This window comes from Tiliqua scincoides, chromosome 12 (genome assembly GCF_035046505.1).
Source record: "Tiliqua scincoides isolate rTilSci1 chromosome 12, rTilSci1.hap2, whole genome shotgun sequence".
NCBI lineage: Eukaryota > Metazoa > Chordata > Lepidosauria > Squamata > Scincidae > Tiliqua > Tiliqua scincoides.
The window spans coordinates 14,788,288-14,810,364 of NC_089832.1; the positions used below are offsets into that span (position 1 = coordinate 14,788,288).

At 46.4% G+C, this 22,077-nt stretch overlaps 2 pseudogenes; both read left to right on the forward strand.

Moving 5' to 3' along the window:
- Positions 1–9,558: 9,558 nt before the first annotated feature.
- On the forward strand, positions 9,559–9,658 carry LOC136663379 (U6 spliceosomal RNA; annotated as a pseudogene).
- Positions 9,659–14,443: 4,785 nt separating this feature from the next.
- Positions 14,444–14,561, forward strand: LOC136663425 (5S ribosomal RNA; annotated as a pseudogene).
- Positions 14,562–22,077: the final 7,516 nt, after the last annotated feature.

Below are 22,077 nucleotides of genomic sequence, written 5' to 3' on the forward strand. Positions count from 1 at the left end.
TGCCAATAGAACCAGCAGAGGGGGGTAGAATACCTTTCTTTTAACATAGACATGATGCAGTTTGCTTAAGCTTGGCTATATGGTGCTGGAAAGTCAGATAGGATCAAGCCTTTAGCATGCATTGAAAGGAATAAACAATACCATACCTATTTCATCCCAGCGATTAAATGTCAACTCAACTGTACATTACAAAAGGTACACCCACATGTTTCTGGAATGTATGCACTTTAAAATTTGTGACCATAGACTGCACAATGGTTCTTAGATGTTTTAGCACAGGGATCCACTTTTTAGAATGACAATCTGTTGGAACCCACTGGAAGTGATGTCATTAACCTGGAAGTGATGTCATGGCCAGAAGTGACATCATCAAGCAGGAAAGTTAACACCCTGCCCTACAACAAAATCAATCAAGTAAATAAGTTACATCAAAGTTTATAATAAGCATAAATTTAAAAATTTGTTTAAAATAAAGAACCATCCCAAGCAGTTGCTCAATATTTTTTTAAAAAAATTCCCCAAACATCCCAAAGGCTAAAATCCTATCCATACTTACCTGGGAGTAAGCTCCATTGACTTTCATTGTTAAAAGCATATACATAGTGGCCTATTCAAAGAACAGATCTGTCACATTTCCCCCAATGCAGTCACATGTCATGGTAGCATCAAGTCTATTAAAAATGAAATACACATGGAAATGAATGGCGACCCAGCTGAAATTGGCTCATGTCCTACTTAAAGGGTCCGGACCCACAGTTTGAGAAACACTAATCTAGTGCTATCTTTTGTTTGATCCAACCAAAAAGACACAGGGCCCAACCTTATCTAACTTTCCAGCACTGATGCAGCCGTACCAATGGGACATGCACTGAATCCTGTGGCAAAAGGGCAGTCATGGAGGCCTCCTCAAACGAGGCTTGTTCTCTTGGGGTTGCATTGTGGCTGCACTGGTGCTGGAAAGTTGGATAGGATTGGGCCCACAAAATCTTAAGCAAGCTTTGGTGTTCTCCAGAGTTCTTCGTTCAAGCTAGCTGTTAAGCAATGCAATTGTACAGCTTAAGCTGTCAAATTAGCCATGAGTATGATAGAAATTGGTTTTATGTTTGAAATATGGCTACATTACTTTTGGAAAAACAGGGTGTTTAAATATTCTGGTGACGTCCAAACGGGCTGCCCTAAATGTTCATGCCTTTGTGTTCTGCACCCTGACCAAGGAGGTCAGTGGTTTTCCTTGTATTGGAAGCCCCTTTCTTTCAAAGCAGGCCCTCCTGTCATTACCATTCAAATACAGGAAAAGGGCAATCTGTAACCAATTTCAAGCACCAGTCGAGTCCTTTTAACTCCCAGAAAAGTATGTTAACAGTCCTACGGGCATGGGCTGTGACCTTTTCGGTTCTCTTTATTGAGAGAGTCATGCTAAATCAGCTCTGATGCACAGGCAGAGCGGGGCTCACCAAAGACCCCCAACCTGCCCATTAATGACTGTGCAAATGTGTTGCTCCAGAGTGGTTCACAGCTGTGTTTCCTTAGGGGATGGGTGGAGTTTCATTTTTTTGCAAGAGCAAAATAGCAGTGGCTGAGAAATTGCAGCTCCTAAATAGGCGGAGATTGGGCTTAAGAGGTCAGACCCAGAAATCAGAGTAGACCCTGGAGCGTGGTTGCACCATCTTCCCAGGGAAGTCAAAGTGCTGAAGTTGCCTGTTGAAGTGGAGATGGCTGTCACCACCAGATCGGAAAAGGGGAAGGTTGTGGCCCTTTCATCAGGTGGAAGAGATCAAAACATTCCTGGCCACCCCTCAAATCTATGAACCTGCTAGTTCTTCTGTAACAGGAAACTGGTAAATAAACCAAGAGTGCCCCCAGCACTGTGGCTTTCAACTTGTCAAAAGCCAGGGCCCACCTCAAACTCCAACCTGTACCATGGGACCTATGCTTAAGAACTCAGTGAGTGAAAGGATTGGGCAAGCCCCTCTCAAGGTTCCCTTGGGATTTCCATCACTGAGGACCCCAGTCCTGGCTGCTGTCCAAATAGGCTTCAGCCTCAAAACAAGATGGCAGAAGCAGCATTGTTGCAACCACCTTCTCTTACACTCCATCCCCTTTTCAATTCAGAGAGCAGTGGAGGAGAGTGGGTAACATTTAAAAAAATGTCGCTATAGATGTCTTTGAGTTATTAAAGAACATATGAACTAATAACAATTTAAAAAACAAAAGCTATAATTCCCAGAAAAGGTCAATTTCATATATAGTATTCCTTATTGTTCCTGTTTATACACACACACACACACACACACACACACACACAAACCACTTTAGCTTTTTGATAAAAAATATGCCTTTGCACATTAAAATTGACCTCCATCAATGATTAAATCAACACTGCAAACATTAAGTAGAACTGCGTGTCTACTCAAAAGTAAGAGCCTCTGAGTTCAGAGGGAGTTACTCCCGTGAAGGTATGCATAGGATTGCAGCCTAAGGTTGCACTTCTGTCCACCCTGACATGGGAATAAATCCCATGTGAGGCTTACTTCTGAGTAAACATGCATAGAATTGCAGTGAACATCTTTAGCTGAACATCTGAAAAGGGTTTTAGTGATCAGTCATTGTGTAAGCAGAGAGAACCTCTGTGCTTACTGAATGCTGTGAGCGCACCTGGCAAGCCCCACCCCTCCACCCTCCCAGCCATGCTCCCCACAGAGGAAGGGTCTGTTGTTGCAGGCACATATGCTCCTAGCTCTCCTCTCCCACCATCCCCATGGAGGGTGTGCGCCTGCAGCCACCAATGCTTGCTCTGTGGAAATCAGAGGAGTGGGGCTAGGAGCATGATGACCTGGGACCCTCTGATGGCAATACATGTGCAACTATGGCCCCTTTCTTCACATGTTTGCATGTCTGGATTGTCAGCTATGATGGAAGCTATTCCTGGAGACCCCACCCTCCAGCATGACAAAGCATCATTTAGTTAGGTAGGCCCTGTGAGTGCTTTCCAAGATTGCTTCCAGTAGGTTCCTGGAGATTGATGCTGATTCCTGGAATCCCCAGGCCAGTTGTGCATGTGTACCAGTTGCGCATGCAGCCCTTGCGCAGGCGTAAACTCAAGCAGGTCCAAATGTATAATTCTGCATTGTATGTTTTTGTCTTTGCAACATGAGCATGGTTGATACTTGGAAGCAACAAAGACAGGAAGAGGCAGAAGGGCCAGAAAAATAATTAATTATTATTATTAACGGTATTTAATAATGAACTTATCAGGGCAGTTTTGTTGGGGTGCGCTTCTGCCTCTTCCTGTCTTTGTTGCTTCCAAGTATCAACCATGTGATTTGAAGCTCATGAAAATGCAGACCCTTCCATCAGGAGTGTTGTTAATTAGTTCCAGTCTACAGTCTATGCTGGAACAAATTGATGTGACCTGGAAGTTGGCAAAAAAGGGGGGGGGGAGACACTTGTAACTGTGAAGTCAACCTTTCCTTGCAGTAGTTTGACAAACATAATCTGTTTCAGGTTCTTTACAGAGGAGGTCTCCTTCTTTCACCAGTTCATGGGCATCACTTCTTTGCTTGAAGTGATAAAGGCTTTCAAGATTTCAATTGATTTGTATGGCAGGTGCATGATGGTTTTGCGGTTCTTTTAAAGAAAATACCAGAAGGTACTGTTGTGTTTATGGCGGGGCGGGGGGGGGGGTTGGATAGAGTGAGGGGGCACATTTGGTAACAAAGACAAATTTAATCCAGGCAGCCGTATATCAGTCTCAGCGTATCCGATTCTGATTGCTCAAAATCTGTGTAGTTATCAAATGTAAATCCCATCAGTTAGAAGGAGTCCCAAGAATGTGCAAAGATGAAATATTTGTTTACACCAGTGACCGTAGGCCTGAAGACCCACAATCATAAACCCTAAATTATGGGCTCTGTTGGGACTTTTTTTTTTTTAAGTGTTACCAAAATAGTCACACAGACCTAGTTGGCAGCTAATTAACAGAAGGGAAATGTAATTTTAAAGATTTAGATGCCGTCTTAATATCGATACAGCGACTTATACCAGAACTAAAAACATGACCGTCAACCTTGAACTGACCAGAGATTTCCTGCTTCTTCAAATGACTCCACCAACTCTATCCCCAACTATTCTGTGTGTCTATTTAAGGTGACTGATAAACTGGTTCAATGGAGGGCTATGGGCAGTCCAATCCTAATGCTGCCCTGAAATAGTACCAGTCCCTATCAGGGATGCTGAAGCAGTTGCCTGTGTTAGCAGGGGGTTGGCCTAGATCAGGGGTGTCCAAAGTTTTTGGCAGGAGGGCCACATCAGCTCTCTGACACTATGTCAGGGGCCAGGGATAAAAAGAATTAATTTACATTTAAAATTTGATTAAATTAACATAAGTGAATATATTAAAGATGAACTTATATGAATGAATGAAGGTCTTGCAATAGCTCAGGCTGGCCTTTTCTTTGCCTCCGCTACTGCATCACAGACATGAAACAGCAAGCAGTGGAGGGAGGCCTCATCCCACAGCTCACACGAGAGGTCAAACAGTCACCCTCATGCTGAGAGCAGTTGCATCGGGCCAGTGTGGGCTCCAACAACTCTCTGGAGGGCCAGAGGCTCATTGAAGACTGGGAGCTCCCTGAGGGCCACATTGAGAGGCCTCAAGGGCTGCAAGTGGCCCCAGGGCCAGGGTTTGGGCACCCCTGGCCTAGATGACCCCCCAGATCCCTCAGAATTCCAACTTTATATGACTCTACCCCTTATGCCTGGAACTGCCTTGTAGAATACCGATAAGAATCTTGTTACAGCGTACTGTAACTCACTGAATTGGCTCACCTGAGCCAAACTCGGTCTCAGCCATTATTTTCATGCATGATGCTTTGGATGTCCCTTCTGGTAGGTTTGAATGGGTCAGCCCTGTGGAAAATTTGGTGTGCGTTAAGTTAGCAAAAGGGCCCAATCCTATGCTTGCCTGGCGCCGCCCGGTAGTGTGGCACTGAATATGCTACCACTATACCCTGTAGGGTTAGAGCAGCATCTGGAACTTTCATTGGTTCCTTTACCCTGGGTAGAACTCCAGCAGCCACAATGGATCTCCTTGGATCTGCAACAGCTACGTAGATGGCACAGAAACAAGAAGACCCGTGTTGGACTCTGAGGCTCAGGGAAGGGGGTAGGATTCGGTGGCAGCCCTTGCTGCCATCTCTACTCTTCTCCCAGGCCTGTACCACCCTTGGGTCTGCCCTCTCTCTGCCCAGTTTTGCCCCTGCCTTTCCCCTTCCTCCCTTTCCCCAAAACATCTCCCCACTGAGCAGAGGAGACACTTATCATTGCACACATCTCTTCAGCATCCTGCCAACATGGCGGCCCAGTGCCCACTTGCTCTGGCCTCTGTCTGCGCTGTTTGTTGCCCAACAAAGTGCCTTATGGCACTTTGGCACTCTTACCCCTGCTAAATGGGTAAGAGGCACTTTTTCAAGTGGGTGCTCCTCTTTGTAGCAGGGGGAGAACAACTGGCCCACTTCACCCCAGCAGTGTCTTATGTCAGAAGGCCAGATGCAAGGGAGGGCACCAGGATGAGGTCTCTTGTTGTCTGGTGTGCTCCCTGGGGCATTTGGTGGGCCGCTGTGAGATACGGGAAGCTGGACTAGATGGGCCTATGGCCTGATCCAGTGGGGCTGTTCTTATGTTCTTAAACTACAATTCCCAGGAGGCCTTGCAGGTCTCTTGTTATCTGGTGTGCTCCCTGGGGCATTTGGTGGGCCGCTGTGAGATACAGGAAGCTGGACTAGATGGGCCTATGGCCTGATCCAGTGGGGCTGTTCTTATGTTCTTAACTACAATTCCCAGGAAGCCTTGCAGGTCTCTTGTTATCTGGTGTGCTCCCTGGGGCATTTGGTGGGCCGCTGTGAGATACAGGAAGCTGGACTAGATGGGCCAATGGCCTGATCCAGTGGGGCTGTTCTTATGTTCTTAAACTACAATTCCCAGGAGGCCTTGCAGGTATCTTGTTATCTGGTGTGCTCCCTGGGGCATTTGGTGGGCCGCTGTGAGATCCAGGAAGCTGGACTAGATGGGCCTATGGCCTGATCCAGTGGGGCTGTTCTTATGTTCTTATGTCTTTTCTAGTTGCTGTCTGCTGGTGTTCTTTTTGCATCTTTTCAGATTGTGAGCCCTTTTGGGACAGGGAGCCATTCGTTGTTTGTTTGATTTTCTCTGTAAACCACTTTGTGAACTTTTAGTTGTAAAGCGGTATATAAATACTGTTGTTAATAATAATAATAATAATAATAATAATAATAATAATGGCACTTTTGTGACAGCTGTTGCCAGGGCAGGGGAGAATCTGGCATTGGACTGCTGATCAATTTTGGCTTTTGCTATTTTTATAGATATTGTGATCAATGGACTGGAACTGGCAACCTTTAATAAAATAAATAATATAGATATAAAAAAAATAACCCTCTGAAACCTTAGTTCCATAGTAGGGCTAATATTTGAGTGTCAGGCCATGCTGCAGAAGGTATTTGAATGGATTCTTCAAGCATGGTTGCAACATTACACAAGCCCCTGGTTGTATATTATAGGATGACTACCTGACAGACATGCTGGGATGGGGCAAAGCCAGAAGGCAGCTGGTAAACATATTTAACTGTGGGGGTATTTAGTCACACTTCTGGACTTTTAATTGAATTACCTTTGACAGGGAGCAACTCTCCTCCTGGGTGATCTCCTAAATTAAACTTAAGAGTGGGTTCCCCAAAATCAATTAGCATACAAGGCTGGGGGCAGGAACACATCCTGGGGCTCAGCGGGGACCCGGAGCAGAGGAAGAATGACAGCAACAAATGTGAGGCCTCGTGAAAGCAAGCCGCTCTGGTCGCTGCTGACCTCTGATCCTAAACATGAAAGGAAAACAGGAGCTGACAAACTAGAATGGGAAGTCATCCGAGATCCAGTTCTGGCTGTGATAGCACAGGATGCTTCCAAAGGGGGCTTGATTAATGTGGAGTAGTATATTAAAATGAAGAGCTGGCAAAGCAAGAAGACATTTGACGCTCCGTGTCCAAAATATAAGCACTAACATCTGCTCCCTTTTATTTTGCGATGGGCAGGTAAGCGGAGAGCGTGTAGGGGAAGGACACCGTCTGATCGCTGGCTTCCTGATGGCTTTCCTCCGTTGAGTTGGGTGAATTCTTTACCGCTGAGGCCAACTTTACCATTACCTCTAGAAGACCAACATTGGCCAATAGACCAATGGGATGCATTTATTATATTTATTTAATAAATTTCTACCTTGCTTTCAAATCTGCTTAAAGCATAAAATCACAATTAAAACAATAAACATTAAAAATCGACAGAGCACAATAAGACAGTATTGGCAACCTTCAGTCTCGAAAGACTATGGTATCGCGCTCTGAAAGGTGGTTCTGGCACAGCGTCTAGTGTGGCTGAAAAGGCCAATCCGGGAGTGACAATCCCTTCCACACCGGGAGCAAGTGCAGTCTGTCCCTGGTCTGTCTCCCTGGCTATGGGCCTTCCTTCTTTGCCTCTTAGCCTCAGACTGTTGGCAAAGTGTCTCTTCAAACTGGGAAAGGCCATGCTGCACAGCCTGCCTCCAAGCGGGCCGCTCAGAGGCCAGGGTTTCCCACTTGTTGAGGTCCATCCCTAAGGCCTTCAGATCCCTCTTGCAGATGTCCTTGTATCGCAGCTGTGGTCTACCTGTAGGGCGCTTTCCTTGCACGAGTTCTCCATAGAGGAGATCCTTTGGGATCCGGCCATCATCCATTCTCACGACATGACCAAGCCAAATGAAGAGCTTTAAAATAAGAGCTTTAAAATAAGAGCTTTAAAATAAGACAACACTTTAAAAAAAATCACGTCAAAAAAAATCATAAACTAATAGCAATCAGTGTCAAAGGGGGCAGACCCATAAATCCAACCAGCAAAACTCAAGATATATCCAGTATTATAAAGACCTGGATTCAGAAGTCTGATGTAAATAACAATGTCTTTAGGTCCCGTTGGAAAACCTTTGAGGAGGGAGCAGTTTGTAAGCTGAGAGGGAGGGAGTTCCATACAGTACATACGGCCCAGTACTTGCCGTATGAAATTGGTTCAAATACCTACTTTGAAGTAGTATACTACTACAGGTATACTACTGGTGTTACTACTAGTATTTAAATTTAAGTTCTTACTGCTTACAATCTGAAAATATAGGGGCTCCCTATCCAAAGATGAAGGTACTGTAGTCAGACATCTGTAGTGGATCTATTTATCATCGCTGGGAGATGGGAGCGTGCCACCTCATTCATCCTGAAAGTTCATGTGGGAGTAGAGAGGGTTCCTACTGTACAAATCACATCAAGTTTCAAGCAAGGGAGTACCAGGCCCAAGGGCAAGGCACAATTCTGGCCGTGTGTGTGTGTGTGTGTGTGTGTGTGTGTGTGTGTGTGTGTGTGTGTGTGTGTGTATTACCCCCCCCCCCGTGTGTGTGTATTACCCATGGCTTGACCTGCCCCAACTCATCTACCACACTTGTCTCATTCCTCCCCATCGCAGTAAGTGGCACCTTCAGGAGCCCATTACAACTTTGAAGGGTCAATAATTTTTTTTGGGGGGGGGAGGGGGGGTTTGACAATGTTATGCGGGCTTAAATTAAGCACCCACTTCATGGTCTCAAACGGGATCACAGCCCCACGCAGCTGTGATCTGAAAACAAAAGTGAACCCCAAACTAGATCATGACATAACCATGTCTAGCTCAGACTGCTTGCATTGTGGCAAACTGGCATCAATGACAGGGTCTAGGCTGGGCATGGACTTGGGAAAACAAGCTGTTTTCCATTTGATTAAAAAAAAATAGCTCCAATTCTCAAGCCTAAATTGAGTTGAGGGGAGTCCACCCATCAGTAAATATAACATAATATGGTATGGGGAGCTTTCCATTTGCAGGAAAAGATTAAAAGATATTTCTAAGTTAGTTGAAGCCCTTGAGCATAAAGAGAAGAGCTCTTTGGTGCCTAAGAAATAAATCTGCATTTCAGACAGTAATTGGTTTGCTCCCAGAATTTTCTATTTTTTTTTGACCCCTGCACATTGTGCAAGGAAAAACACACACACAGAGACAGACATTTTCAGAGCAGGATAATAAATTTTAATTCTAAGCTCTTCCAAGGATCATGATTACCTCCCACAGACCTGACCTTGGGAGAATTACATACTCTACACAGGGAAGGTAGGCTAGCAAAGGTTAATTTGTCTGAGGGATTTACAAGAAAACAGACAATGCTTTTCAGAATGAAGTGTTCAATGTTTTGCTGCAGTATCACTGGTGCTTAAGGTAACATTTGGCTGAATGTGGGGGGAAAAAATGAGGGACTTCTGAATCCCTGGGGGAAAACTGTGGCCAACAAGACCAGTTTTTTAAATAGCTCAGTCATCACTGAATAAAGAATATATATTATTCCATCAACATGCAAGAGGACTGCAGTCTAGAAATTGCCAGAAAGGAAGGGGGATGGAGGAAGGAGTAAAAGGGGGGTATGCTCGCTTCGGCAGCACATATACTAAAATTGGAACGATATAAAATTGGAACGATACAGAGAAGATTAGCATGGCCCCTGCGCAAGGATGACACGCAAATTCGTGACTAAAAGGGGGTGCATATGTTATTGTTTCAGGCTGTGATCCCAGACTTACCTGGAAGTAAGTCCTATTTGGAAGGCCACTGTGAAATACAGGAAGCTGGACTAGATGGGCCTTTGGCCTGATCCAGCGGGGCTCTTCTTATGTTCTTATTGAACTCAATAGGTCTTCTCAGTTGGATGAGTAGGGTTGCCCAGTCAGGTACGTGTATTTGTAATGAGGGAGAGGACAAAGGCATGGTGCCAAAAGTTCTCAGAAGGAGAAGCCAGAATGGCACAGGAGATCAAAAAACCGCGGAGGCAGGAAGAGGCAATGGGTGGTGGGTGCACTGGGGCTTTTTAAGGGCCACCAAAAAAGGGCCTCTTGTTGGTCCACGAATCAGTGATAGAAAATCAGTATTGGAGAAATTTGTCCAACTGACACTATTTTTCGGAAACTTCAGAATCTAGCAGCAGCAGCCATAATGACAGATAATCTTTCCAAAAATGGATTTCGGCAAGAAACTTTGAGTCAAGAGAATCTGCAGTTCCCTCCTCCACATTGTACACCCCTCTTTTTGACCAAGTGGCAAATGATGGTCTCCTTGCAAGAAGCAACAGGTTGTTGTTGTTATTGTACTTTATTTTTACCCCGCCTTTCTCCCCGAAGGGACTCAAGGCAGCTTAAAAAACAAGGCTAAAACAAATTAAAAACATAATTTAAAAACAGATAAAAAATAACATATAAAAACAGTAGTCAGATAAAAACTAGTCAGGTAAGAGCATAGTGCAGCAAATTAGAAAAGGATCCGGCCTGTGAACAGATGTTAAAAAAAATATTAAAAGATGTTAAAAAGGCCAGGAACTCAGAAGGCTTATCTAAACAGAAGGGTTTCCAGGGCTCGCCGAAAAGTTTCAAGAGAGGGAGCAGTTCTTAAGTCAAGGGGAAGGGAATTCCATAGTGTTGGTGCCACTACTGAGAAGGCCCTATTTTTTGCCTCTGCCCCGCTTACCTCCCTAGGCGGCGGCACTTGAAAAAAGGCCTTCTCTGATGACCTAAGAGGACGAGCCGGATTGTACAGGAGTAGGCGATCTCTAAGATACCCTCGCCCAGAGAAGTATAGGGCTTTAAAGGTCAAAACTAGCACCTTGAATTGGGCCCGGAAACGAATGGGCAGCCAGTGCAGCTGCTGGAGAAGTGGACTGACAAACCGCCTACCTCCAGTAACTACACGGGCTGCCGCATTCTGCATTAGTTGCAGTTTCCGAACCGTCTTCAAGGGCAGCCCCACATACACCGTGTTACAATAATCTAGCCTCGATGTCACCTAACAGGTTGGTAGGTAATCAAAAGTATACTCTGCTATTTGGGGCTACTGGAGGAAATGGAATGGAGGTGCACAACAGGATGGAATCCCAGAGTTCACCTGGAATATGCAGTTTGACCCGCTTGATGTCGGGCTCATGAAAAATGTGGTGTACCACTGATGGCGCATTTCCATGATCAACTATATGCAGCCCTGTTCTGTTTCAGATGAGGACATTCTTTTGGCATCTGTGCAGGGGCTACAAGCCCTCCTTAAGGCAAAGGAATTTTCCTAGCCGTTGTTGTGATCTAAAGCCAAAGCCACTTTAAGAGAATTACTTGCAGCCAGGCATTTTGGATAGGAAGTGGGCACCGAGCAGGCTGGTTTTGACATTTGCAGAAATTCTAAACAAGCAGCACACTTGCAAGGACGGGGAAAGCTACGTGTTTCATCGGTTTGTGGTGACAGTTGGTGTGAAAGAGATCACGGCTTTTTCTCTCTTACCTCCCTTCCGCAGGGTGTGTGTGGATAACCCGCAATCGGTTTGGTTAACGTTATTTTTGCTGCTTCGTTAGCCTAATACAGTGTTTCTCAAACTGTAGGTTGGGGCCCACTTGGTGGGTAGTGAACCAATTTCGGATCGGTCCTGCAGAGCCTCCAATGAAGACACAGGTGAGGGAAAGACCAGATAACTAATTGCCTCAGGCCCTGAGCTGTTAACAAATCAGAGAGCTGCTAACTGCCCTGCAAAGACCTCCTGCAGTTTGCAAGCTTGTGTAAATCCAGGGAGATAAATGTCTGAGGTAGTGATTTTCAACCTTTTTTCATCTCGCGGCACACTGGCAAGGCACTAAAATGGTCAAGGCACACCATCAGCTTTTTGACAATTGACAAGGCACACTGTGCTGCCAATGGGGGCTCACATCCCCTAATGGTCCTATTGATAAATGACCCTTTTCCAAATTCCCACGGCACACTTGGGGACCATTTGCGGCACACCAGTGTGCCACGGCACAGTGGTTGAAAATGGCTGGTCTGAGGGCACAGTCCTTATCAGGTCTACTAAGTCCTAATTTGTTCAATGGGGTTTAGTCTCAGGAAAGTGTGGTTAGGATTGCAGCCTGAGTGTCTTTTCTTCTGGTGTTTTTTCCCCATGTCTGTCAATGGCAGGTAGTGAGAGCAGGTGAAGACTGGATCACATAACTAAGCCCCTTAAGCCTTGAGGCTATTCATTAGAGTTGCCTCATTACAAGAAATAGATCAAGCTTTTTAAAATAAATAAGCATTACTTGTGAATAAATACATAAAATATTATTTCTTTCTAGATCACCTTTTTTAAAAGTCTCATAAAGCTAGGTGGGTCCCGATAGAGTGTCATTTTAAAAAGTGGGTCTTGGTGCTAAAAGGTTTGAGAACCACTGGCCTAATGTATTGATAGATTGTCCTTAGAGCTGGACGGTCCTAGTTGGCAACCTTCAGTCTCGAAAGACTATGGTATCGCACTCTGAAAGGTGGTTCTGGAACAGCGTCTAGTGTGGCTGAAAAGGCCGATTCGGGAGTGACAATCCCTTCCACACTGGGAGCAAGTGCAGTCTGTCCCTGGTCTGTCTCTCTGGCTATGGGCCTTCCTTCTTTGCCTCTTTTCCTCAGCCTGTTGGCCAAGTGTCTCTTCAAACTGGGAAAGGCCATGCTGCACAGCCTGCCTCCAAGCGGGCCGCTCAGAGGCCAGGGTTTCCCACTTGTTGAGGTCCACTCCTAAGGCCTTCAGATCCCTCTTGCAGATGTCCTTGTATCGCAGCTGTGGTCTACCTGTAGGGCGCTTTCCTTGCACGAGTTCTCCATAGAGGAGATCCTTTGGGATCCGGCCATCATCCATTCTCACGACATGACTGAGCCAACGCAGGCGTCTCTGTTTCAGTAGTGCGTACATGCTAGGGATTCCAGCATGTTCCAGGACTGTGTTGTTTGGAACTTTGTCCTGCCAGGTGATGCCGAGAATGCGTTGGAGGTGGACGGTCCTAGGATCAATTAAAAGACAATAAGGGCACAGTCCTAACCAGGTCTACTCAGAAGCAAGTCCTATTTTTTCAGTTGGACTTACCCTCAGGAAAGTGTGGTTAGGATTGCAGCCTAAGTGAAGCAGAGTGAAAATTGTGACTCTAGCAGGAGAAGCCCCTTAACAAACCATTGGGTCTCCCCAACTCTAATGTCCACCTCTGACTGCAGAAGACTCAAGCAGGCCAAACTTCCTCCTAACTGTGCTCTGCTATTATTCTCCCCTCTAAGACGTGCATAAAACATAAGTATGCATGCGATTCCGTGATGAGCCACACGTTTGTTTATCCGTCACATTTTTCCAGAGCTGACTAGATCAGCAGGACTTGGCAGGAATGTCAAAGCCAGTTTGGAGACTCAAAATCTCCACGTGAGGTGCCGTGGTTATTCCCAGAGAAGCATTTGCACACAGAATGTTAGCACATTGTCCGTCCACCCATGGTTACAGCTGCGTAACCCTGGTGCCAAATCCCTGGTGGCAATTCCCATGACCACAGCAACACATTTTTGATTTCTCAAGAGCTGTGACTTCATGTGACCCAACCTAGCATTTGCTTATGGGTGCAGGAGTCTTGATGTGCAAAGCATGGCTCAGTCACTTAAAAAAAAAAAAAGAGAGAGCAAATAATTTCATTGCATCCTGTTGTTTTCAATTAGCTGTTGTCTTTGCAAGCTGCCCTGAAAGAGATGTGAATAGGACAGGGTATACAGTGGGACTTCCTTATTCGAGGACTTGGGATCTGTGGACTTGACTGAACGCAGATCTGACCCTATGTGCCATCAAAAACCTTTCCCTAAAGATCTTATACCCACTTAAGGCTAATCAGCCTCTCTTCTTCCTCCAAAAATAGTCCTGTGGAAAGCACCGCCAGACACCACCACCAGAACAGCTTGCCTGTTCAAACTGCAGAGGTCCTTCTTCATACCTGCTCCAGTCAGCAGCTTCCTGGCCACAGCAGCAACACCTTAGCTCTCCGCAGCTCCTGAGCAAGGCAGCCCCACACTAGTCAGTCAGTCAGTTGCTTCTCCATCCTTTCTCCTCTGGCAATGATTTTTTCACCTTTATCCTCATCACCCCAGCACTGTCTGTTCTAGTGGCTGTCTGCTGGTATTCATTTGCATTCTTTTAGATTGTGAGCCCTTTTGGGACAGGGAGCCATTAGATATTTGATTTTCTCTGTAAACCGCTTTGTGAACTTTTAGTTGAAAAGCGGTATATAAATACTGTTAATAATAATTAATAATAATCATTCCTACTAGTGAAAATTGCACCTGCAGCTGTGGGCCACAACTGCTGTGGGCAAATGTTGTGGGCAACCTGCAGTTGTGGGCCACAAGTGTGGGTGCAGTTGTGCACCTCCACCTGCAGTTGTGGGCCACACCCATTGCAAGCCAAAGTTTTGACCCTATACTGTCAACACAAGGGGCCCCTGCTGACATCATACCCTCTCTCCTTGGTGGAATCTTCTGCAATTCCACTACACCCACATGCCCAATCTCATCTGATCTTGGAAGCTAAGCAGGGTCAGGCCTGGTTAGTACTTGGATGGGAGACCACCTGGGAATACCGGGTGCTGTAGGCTTATACCATGATCTTGGAAGCTAAGCAGGGTCAGGCCTGGTTAGTACTTGGATGGGAGACCACCTGGGAATACCGGGTGCTGTAGGCTTATACCATGATCTTGGAAGCTAAGCAGAGTCAGGCCTGGTTAGTACTTGGATGGGAGACCACCTGGGAATACCGGGTGCTGTAGGCTTATACCATGATCTTGGAAGCTAAGCAGGGTCAGGCCTGGTTAGTACTTGGATGGGAGACCACCTGGGAATACCGGGTGCTGTAGGCTTATACCATGATCTTGGAAGCTAAGCAGGGTCAGGCCTGGTTAGTACTTGGATGGGAGACCGCCTGGGAATACCAGGTGCTGTAGGCTTATACCATAGTCTTTCGAGACTGAAGGTTGCCAACCATGATCTTGGAGGGCCTCATCAGACCTCCTGGATGCAACCAGAAGTCCCGGTACTTTCCAGTTGGGTGGACCGTTGCTGTGCGTGGCCTCTCTGCACCTCAGAAGGCCTCCTGGACAGCAGCCCTCCCTCCTCACAGATTTAATTATCTGCTGAAATCTATATCCATGGGGGGTCCTGGAACAGATCTCCCACAAATACCTAGGGCCCACTGTATATATTTTTTTCTCACATATATGAAAAAATGAGACTGTACATGCAAAGATTTGCTTTCTCCATCAAACACATAAGCAAACCCATCTGTGCCAAAGTTCTGTGACCATGAAAGGACACCTGCAGCTCTCAGTTGGACCACTGGTGTACAAACTTGTCTTGGTGCTGAGTCAGACGCCTGCTCCAGCTATCTCAGTACTGTCAACCCCCCCAGCTGACAGTGACTCTCCAGGCATTCAGAAAAGGGTCTTTCTCAGCCCTCCTTGGAGATGCAAACCAATAACCTGTTGCCCCAAAGTATGTTCTCCACCAGCCGGGCCCCACAAACCTGTATATTTTAAAAAGTGGATAACTTTTTATCAAACTGTGATGAACCACATGAGGCTACAATCCAGGCCGCAGAGGCATGTTCAATCAGCACAAAGAACTCTCCACTGTCTTGCTTCTCTCCAGAATAATGATAGATGACAAGCTAGTAAAAGGGGGAAGGAAAAGACTAGCCAAACATAGAGGTCTGCAGAACAGATGATCGTTGCGCGGGGAAATGAGGGCTCTTACGGCCTGCTGATTGACAGCTGGGGTCAGAATGTGGAATGCATTTCATAGACTCTGTCAAATCACAGGGAGCTGCTGACAGCTTATGCTATAGCTTACTTCCTTTGCTCACTGTTGAGATTTATGCTACAGTACTGGAGGTGCTAATTAAACTCTGCCTTTGCTGATGGCTCATTTACAGCAAATCATCTCTCTGTTTTCCTTCTACCAGTTTTAGAACTGTTTTAATTCTATCTATCTATCTATCTATCTATCTATCTATCTATCTATCTATCTATCTATCTATCTATCTATCTATCTATCTATCTAATTTTAGTGATTCCCAAACGGTGGGGTGACTCACTGGTGGGTCACAACCTGATTTATGGTGGGTCTTGTAAGGGTGATGGACAGATCAGATAACTAGGAGCCCATGCATGTCTACTCAGATGTATGCCCCATTATAGTCGATTGAGTTTACTCGCAGGTAAGTGTGGCTAGGATTGCAGCCCAATTGCCTCAAGCCCTGAAGCTATTCAAAAATCAGAGAGCTGCTAATTGCCCTGCAAGGAGCTGAGCCCCTGCAGTTTGCAAGCCTGTGTAAATATAGGGAGATAAAGGTTTGAGGGTCTTTTTTCTGGTTATTATTACTTGCAAATAAATAAATAAATAATTTCTTTCTAGATTCCCCCCTTTAAAAAAAAATTCTGGTAAAACTAGGTGTGTCCCGATAGAGTATCATTTTAAAAAGTGGGTCCCAGTGCTAAAAGTTTGGGAACCACTGATCGATCTATCTATCTATCTATCTATCTATCTATCTATCTATCTATCTATCTATCTATCTATCTATCTATCTATGAGAGAGAGAGAGCTATTTCTTAGGAAGACTGGCTTTTGGATTATTGAGCTCAAATGTTGCGGATGTAGCTGGAGTCAGAACCATGGTGGGGGCCTGAGAGCTAAAGCCCTCCTGAGGTTTTGTGGCATTTCACTCACTGCCCTCCAATGTACTAGTCAAAAGAAACTAAAACTAAGGCCAAGCAGATGCATATTTTTAAATGTATATTTTGGATCTTATCTATGATTAAACAGGCATAGGAGCTAAGCCTGTATATAAATTCTGGCAATCCTATTAAGGCTCCTAATGAAAATATTTGAAATATAAGCATCTCTCTCTCTCTCTGTCTCTCTCCCCCCCCCCACCCCATCTATGGTTTCCTGAAACAACAAAGAGACAAATGGTGCTTCTTCACTGTGGGTCACTGACCCCCAAATGGGCAGCCAAATTGTTTTGGTAAAAAGCCAAGCAGGCAGGTGGGACGCCCCAAGGAGGAACACATGGAAAACAGGAGCCCCCCTTTGCACTCTGAGTCTGACTTTCCAAGAAGGAGCAACCCACAGTCTCATTTCACATCATGCCTCAGTCGCCCTGCAGAGGTGCATTCAGACCATGCTTTTTGCCACGATGTGAGGTGTCTTTATTTTAGCCACCCTGGAAGGATGTGGGGATTTCTGTCTTATGAACACTCCTTGTAGCAGGACTGTATATTTTCAGTTCATTTGGGCACCCTGGAATGAAAAAGGCCTGAGCCCTGGTGAGCCCCTTGTATGGTTGGCAACCTTCAGTCTCGAAAGACTCGGGTATAAGCCTACAGCACCCGGTATTCCCAGGCGGTCTCCCATCCAAGTACTAACCAGGCCTGACCCTGCTTAGCTTCCAAGATCATGGTTTAAGCCTACAGCACCCGGTATTCCCAGGCGGTCTCCCATCCAAGTACCAACCAGGCCTGACCCTGCTTAGCTTCCATGATCATGGTTTAAGCCTACAGCACCCGGTATTCCCAGGCGGTCTCCCATCCAAGTACTAACCAGGCCTGACCCTGCTTAGCTTCCGAGATCATGGTATAAGCCTACAGCACCCGGTATTCCCAGGTGGTCTCCCATCCAAGTACCAACCAGGCCTGACCCTGCATAGCTTCCATGATCATGGTATAAGCCTACAGCACCCGGTATTCCCAGGCGGTCTCCCATCCAAGTACCAACCAGGCCTGACCCTGCTTAGCTTCCATGATCATGGTTTAAGCCTACAGCACCCGGTATTCCCAGGCGGTCTCCCATCCAAGTACTAACCAGGCCTGACCCTGCTTAGCTTCCGAGATCATGGTATAAGCCTACAGCACCCGGTATTCCCAGGTGGTCTCCCATCCAAGTACCAACCAGGCCTGACCCTGCTTAGCTTCCATGATCATGGTATAAGCCTACAGCACCCGGTATTCCCAGGCGGTCTCCCATCCAAGTACTAACCAGGCCTGACCCTGCTTAGCTTCCAAGATCAGGCATATGCAGGGTATACTTGCAAGTGAACTGGGAGCTTTGGGGGCTAATTTATGCTCACTGCCAAACTGCTTCTGGGGTGGTCATTTCTAGGGCATTCAGAGCCTCAGGGAGGGCAGGAGGACCCATCTGCCACCAACGCAGCAATTGGCGGGGCCACAGGTGGCGCACCCATTGCCTCCCTAGGGAGCATCCCCCTGCATGGGAGGAAGTCTATCAGAGGGGAGATGCACCGGCCTCCCACATCGGGTGACAAAAACCGTAGTGATGCCACTGAAGAGAGGGGTCTATTCCACACAGTTAACTCTCCTCCATACTTCCTCTTCTGCTCCAGTCCATGGAGTGGAGTGAGGAGCAACAGATGAATGAATGAATGAATGAATGCCAATGTCAATGAATGCCAATGAATGAATGTCAATGAATGCCTAGATGGAGGTGGGTTAACCTCCCCCCCCCATCAGCTGTTGAAGGGATGGCCTCATGAGCATGTATGAGGCCATATGAATGTATAAAAAAAAGACTAAGAGGTGGTCCCCCCCTCTAAGGAGACTGAACTGGAATTCTGCTGGCTGGGAAGTCAGTGTAAAAAAGAAAAATCATACCTTGCTAGCTGTCTAAACTCTTCCTTCTCTTCTGAATGCTTCTCGGGCTTTCTCTCACTTGTCTCTGAACCCTTCTCCCCATGTCTCTGGGCATTTCCTAGAAAAAAGAACATTGTCCTGGACAAAGGATCACAGTTCTGACCTACAGAAGTGTGTTGTCCTGCTCTGAGGGAGAGCGTCCCATGTGGAAACAGTCAAACCTCTCCACTGTCACAAATGGGAAAGGTATTTCACTGTGAATTGCCGTTCCTGATCATGAAATGGGCCCCTGTGGAATCCCCTTTTCCCACCTTTGCTTTTCCCACATTCAAAGAGCCGCAGCTGCTTTGCCAGGCCTCCTCGAGACTCTTTCTGTAATTTTTTCGAGTTATTTGCTGACTCCCTGGGGATTCTTAACCACCTCGTCCCGGTTTTCAGTGGCCAGGTGGAACTCACCATCAAGAAGGTGATGGATTATTGCAGCATCCAATGAAAGCAATCATGGAAGCGTACCGTACGGGATGGCATTTACCGTGGCCTCTGCTTTTGGCCCGTGGCCTCAGCATTTTATATGGACTGACAATGAATAAGAGAACTCACTGGCTTCCAAAAATCAGCAACATGAAAAGCTCGCCCGTTTCCGCTCTCAGCGACCTCTGCAAAACGGTGGAAAAATGCAGTCAATGGGGGTGAGCGCATTGCCAACATGGTTATTGCTTATTACAGCCGTAAGAAATCATGCCAAATACTGACAATTTAAATACGTTCCATCAGTTCAGGAAAAAGAAAGCAAGTCATTCTATTATGCCATGAATAAGAACATAAGAACGTAAGAAGAGCCCCACTGAATCAGGCCAAAGGCCCATCTAGTCCTGTATCTCCCAGTGGCCCACCAAATGCCCCAGGGAACATAGAAGGCAACAGACACAACCTGTGTCCCGGTGCCCTCCCCTGCACCTGGCAATCAGAGGCAGCCTACCTCTACCTTGCACAGACCTACCATGACTTGTAACCTGTGATGAACTTTTCCTCCAGAAATTTGTCCAATCCCCTCTTTAAGCCATCCAGGCAAGACGCCATCACTACTTCCTGTGGCAAGGAGTTCCACAGACTAATTACACGCTGGGTAAAGAAATATTTTCTTCTGTCTGTCCTAACTCTCCCAACACTCAATTTTAGTGGATGTCCCCTGGTTCTGGTGTTATGCGAGAGGGAAAAGAGCATCTCTCTATCCACTCTATCCAGCCCCTGCGTAATGAAAACAATAATGATCATGTGGATAATTGAAGTGGCAACACCTGGGGATGTGCAGTTTGAAGACAAAGAGTATGAATGAATAACTAGGTACAAAGAACTTCAGGCTGCGGTGGAACAACTCTGGCAAAGAAAGGCTAAGACTGTGCTGACAGTAGTGGGTGCTTTTGTGCCATACCGAAAAAAAATTTGGGAAAACACATGCACACCTTAGGTATAAATGAAAGTGCAGTATCCATGGATCCTCAGTATCCTTGGGGGATCTGTTCCCTGCGGATACTGCATGGCAAATCACCATGCCCACTACCCAGGGCAGGAGTGCCCAAACCCCAGCCCTGGGGCCACTTGCGGCCCTCGAGGCCTCTCAATGCGGCCCTCAGGGAGCCCCCAGTCTCCAATGACCCTCTGGCCTTCTGGAGATTTGTTGGAGCCCACACTGGCCCAACGCAACTACTCTCAGCGTGAGGGAGACTGTTTGACCTCTCACGTTAGCTGTGGGTAGAGGGCTCCCTCCACTGCTTGCTGTTTCACGTCTGTGATGCAGCAGCGGCAGCAAAGGAAAGGCCGGCCTTGCTTTGTGCGAGGCCTTTTATAGGCCTTGAGCTATCACAAGACCTTCATTCATTCATATAAGTTCATCTTTAATATATTCATTTATGTAAGCTTATGTAAATTTATTCAAATTTTAAATGTAAATTAAGTTTTTTCCCCTGGCCCCCAACACAGTGTCAGAGAGCTGATGTGGCCCTCCTGCCAAAAACTTTGGACACCTCTGGCCCAGGGTACTGCCCCATGCACTGCATGAGAGGCAGTCCATCATGGGGGTGGTGCACTGTCAAACCCTAGTGACGCCACCGCTTTCACCCACGACTGCACTGGGTCACGAGTGAGTGGTGACACAGAGGTTCGGTCCTTAAGAGGCTCCCAGATATCCAGGGCGGACAAGCGCATTGACCCAACATTTGCGTACGCATGTAGTCAGGCAGTATAAACAAATGAACGGCCACGGCTTCTGTGGCACGGGACGGGAGCATCAACAATGTGTCAAGGAAGCGAGCCTTTGCAGGCTTGCTCTAAAGCAAACACATCCCTTCTGCCATACCTTTCCCCAGGCAGCGCTTCAAATCAAATGAGCAAACATTCGCTCCTGCCATTCTTTGCTTTTTCCATATGGCCTTTCTCCTCCCCGGAGAGCTCAGAACATCTTGAAGAGTAATTTGCGAGCACATGTCAGCAAGTCGTCTCCGTGCCATTGTGGTATTTCCTCACAAAGCTGGATTGATTGGCATGTGTCTGTTGAGGAAGAAGTATCCTGTTTCAAGGAAAATACATGTCAGGTGCGCATGTCGGAAAAAAAGGGCACTCGGAACACTGGAAGAATTAACAGCCTTAAATAATTTGATTTAGCTCCATTGATTGACCGGTGCAAACAAGCCAGTGGAATGTTGGGTTGAGATGATTAACTGTGATGGGGCCCATTTCTCCCCCTGACGCAGTAAAAAAAACAAAAAAAAAACAATGGCATGACCAGCGAATTAATATGTCACTTAAAAACACACTTGGAGGGTGGAGGAGAAAATAGGAACCAAACTAGGTTGACCTAAACAAGATTCCATGTGCCAGAAGCATCTGCTGGTGCAAACAGAATAACCTCAGCGGTTCAGCTTGAACTGCCACTTGGAATTCAGTGGCTACCTGGAAAAAGAATAAGAAAATATTTCTTTACCCGGCGTGTAATGAGTCTGTGGAACTCCTTGCCACAGGATACGGTGTCTGGCCTGGATACCTACAAAAGGGCATTGGACAGATTTCTGGAGGAAAGCTCCATCACAGGTTACAAGCCAATGATGGGTATGTGGTTATGGTTGGCAACCTTCAGTCTTGAAAGACTATGGTATAAGCCTACAGCACCCGGTATTCCCAGGCAGTCTCCCATCCAACTACTAACCAGGCCTGACCCTGCTTAGCTTCCGAGGTCAGACGAGATCAGGCATGTAACAGTTGCTGTACAGTCTGAGATTAGCTGGTCGCTCTTCATGAGGGCCGGGTAGGATTTTTTGGGGGGTCATTTGAATTGGCTGTGGATGGCCTACCCCAGACTGGTGAGAGAGGGATGGTGTCTTCAATAGGTTTCATGTTTTAAAAATTGGTCACTTGTGTTTAATAAAGCACCCCAAGGTATACCCAAGCCACAGCTTGGTGTCTTCATGGGGAGGGA